This window comes from Octodon degus, unplaced genomic scaffold (genome assembly GCF_000260255.1).
Source record: "Octodon degus isolate 3935 unplaced genomic scaffold, OctDeg1.0 scaffold00142, whole genome shotgun sequence".
In the NCBI taxonomy this organism is placed as follows: domain Eukaryota; kingdom Metazoa; phylum Chordata; class Mammalia; order Rodentia; family Octodontidae; genus Octodon; species Octodon degus.
In genome coordinates this window covers 7,647,203-7,650,633 of record NW_004524718.1, presented here as the reverse complement: position 1 = coordinate 7,650,633, position 3,431 = coordinate 7,647,203, and positions in this window count along the sequence as shown.

The window sequence follows — 3,431 nt, the reverse complement described above, 5'->3', positions numbered from 1 at the left end:
CAGCGAATCCACTTGATTTCTCTGACTCAAACCTAAAATGGTTCTTAAAATTAGTTCAACTGAGTTATCATTCAGACTGATTGATAATTAGAGGGGAATAAGATGTTTTTATTTTGTTTTTGAGACAAGATCTTTCTATGTAGTTTATGTTGGCCTTGAACTCACTTTGTAGCTCAGGCTGGCCTCCAACTCTTGGCAATCTTCCTGCCTCACCTTCTGAGTTCTGAGAGTATAAGAGAGTACTACTAGGCCTGGCTAGAAATAAGTTTTATAATGTACTCAAAGAAACAGCATGACAGGCCTGCACCTTGAACATAAGACTATCTCCACTCTAACCCTTGACAAACTGCCTCTTCCTAACTACCAATTAAACTGTTAGGCTGATATCAAAGGCCAATTTTAAAAAATTGGATGTAGCATCCATGAGAACATACATTAAAAATAAATTAGCACTTAGTGCATGATTTTGTGTTTTAGTTTATAGATGTGTGGTAACCAGCTTATATTTTGAGATTCATAATTTTATTCAATGTTGTCTATATGAGAACTTCATAATACATTCACCTCAGAACAAGCATAAAAAAGTTGCTTTTAATGAGAGAACAAAGAAACTGCATCATCAGCTAATTTCCCTCCTACATGGGGTACTGAAGATCTGAGTATAAATTTGGGGATTTATTATAATACAGTCCTTAGTTTGAGATTTATTTTAGCTTTGCTTCTCTCCCACAAGATCCTGCTCCTTACTTGTCACTTTTATTCTGTGGTCTCATCAATCTGTGCCATATTGTCTTTCTAAAAACACATAGTACTCCCAAAGAGCTCTTAATTCTTGCGTTACTGGAGAATGTAGAATCCCGTTTGCTGCTTCACTTCTATGATCCTAGAGCTATATAAATATTTGCACAAGTTCCTTTTTTCCTCTTCTGTCTCCTCTTCAAATGCAACATCAAATCTTCAGCTTCTGGGAAAGACTTTTTTCCCCTATTATTGGAATCAATGAGTCAAGGCATATGTCTTTAATGGACGTTTTGGCAAGGATGGTATTAAAGTTATTATTAGATTTGACCAAAGTAAACTAAATGGTTTGTTTTCTAGGCAACAAATACAAATCAGTGGTTTAAGTGAAACACTGTAGTTTATAATGTTGCAGAAATATTTACATGAAAATGCACTGATTGATTCACATCATTAAAAAATGTAAGGTTTCAGAAAGTTCTGAGTCACGGAGCTCAAGAAAGGTAAGAATACACTGCTCTCTCAAAAAATAAATAAATAAATAAACATGAAAACCCATTTTAGGAAATGTTCTCCATGTTCAAGGAATCTAACTTGGTTGGCATCTTCCATTTACAGGAAAAGAGGCTTCCCTTTAATTATCCCCAAAATATTGAAGATGGCATAGTGGTACACCATAGAAATACAAGTTCCTTGAAAGTCAGAAAGAGTCAGATATCTAGTGCAGTATTTGTAGTGGAGCCAGCGAACAGAATTTTCATTTTTAAGCTGAATATAAATCCTTTAAGTAGATCCAAACATGTGATGGATGATTTACTGTATCAAATGTGTTGCTTTGCAGTGCATGATAAAGCATTCCCTTTATTCCCAGCCTGGAAGACTACCCTCTAGTGATATATCGCTAATATTTTTTCTTGCCTTTTTTCTCCCCATCATGATTATTTGGTTGTTTTTCCATCTTCGTATACTTTACTATGCTTCTCCTTTAAGCTTCTTCTCTTGCTTTGAATTCTACTTTGATCCGGAATTATGCCTTTTGTCACAACCTATGAAGATTTCTGTTATACCCTTTATGTTCCTCCCACTGTTCTCTGTATTTCCTAGTTTGTTGCAAGCACCAAAAGTGTGCTTAGCCAGGATGCCTTTTTGTGTCATAGCATATCATCAATCACTAGTTTATCTCTTGATCTGACTAGAGGATATTTTGGAGCCACATGGTAATTCTATGCCTGACCTATTAGCAATGAATAGAGAGGTTTAACTCATGACAGACCAGTGACATGTGCCAAACTTAGCAGGTCTGATATGCAGCACCATACTTCCCTCACACTGTCCAGACCTCCTCTCCTTAGCCTCCAAGACATGGTACATTTTTATTTGCAGAGTTTGATGCAGAGTGCCTTGCTACTCGATATCAGCTTCCGGAATGAAGACAAAAAAACCCAACCAAAATGTAATTTAAAAATCTGTATATAAAGTATATATCTCTAATGAATGCAAGCTGTTGCCTCTTTTTCAATGTCTTATGTGCATTCCAAAGATAAAAACAAATTAATTTTCAACTTTGTGTGCGCAATTCACAGTACCTGATAAAAATAAAGGCATGATTTTGCTACTAATGAGGAATATTTTGAGATGTCTTCCCATACAGTTGAGCATAGAGTGGAAGACTGACTGTTCTGAATAATGCTGCCTCCATTCTCCCAAAGTCCATTGGGATGAACTGAAATCACAGAAAGTAGCTGAATCACTCCTACGTTGGCCTGAGCTCTGGAAGCTTGTTCTCTGATACTCAGGGCCTGGATTCTTACTGCTTATTATGTAACTGAGGCCAGTTATTGGTAAAGATTTAGAGGATTTCTACTCTCTATTATTTAAGCACACACACACACACACACACACACACACACCCCAGTGCTCACTGATTTGTTCTTTCACATAGAATGATCTCTTTCCAAAAAAAATTTCTTTTTTAACTATGAGCCATGATCTCACTTAAGTATGAGAGCCGAGCAGTATCAGAATGGTCTCTCCTGGGTGTTACTGGTTATGTGTCTTCTCCACTTTATGTACTCTATGCCTGCCTTCGCCAGGTCAGATACGTCATATTTAAGCAGTGAGCCAATGAGAGGACACACAAGGTCACTAGTACCCCATCCAACCTGCTCAAAACCTCTGCCTTCTGCTACTGGTGGAACTGCACTTTGCTTTCCTTCCACACTCTGAGTTTCTACAAATTTGATGTGAAAAAATTATTTGAAAGCTAAAAAGTGAAAAAAAAAAAAAAAAAAGGTGAGGGAAGTAAGCACTGAAATAAGAGTTAGCGTAACTTGATTCTAATTCTGCTTTTGATGCTAGTTTGCCTGCAGCTTTTTAGAGCCTAATCTCTTTGTTTTTAAAATCAGTCATTGCACAGGGCATGGTGGCGCACACCTTTAATCCCAGCACTCTGGAGGTTGAGACAGGAGGATCTCTGAAACTTTGAGAGCAGGCTGGAGGCTACAAAAGTGAGCATAAGGCCAATTCAAATGGCATAGTGAGATCCTGGCTCAAAAGGGGAGGCATAAATTAGCAAATTCCAAGCTACACCCTATAAGGGCCAAGAGGTTCTTTGAGGTCCTGAGATTCTCAGGGATTGCTTTGGGAAGGAAAGTGACAGCTCCATTTCTCTAACTCCCCCATCAAGCAGTGAT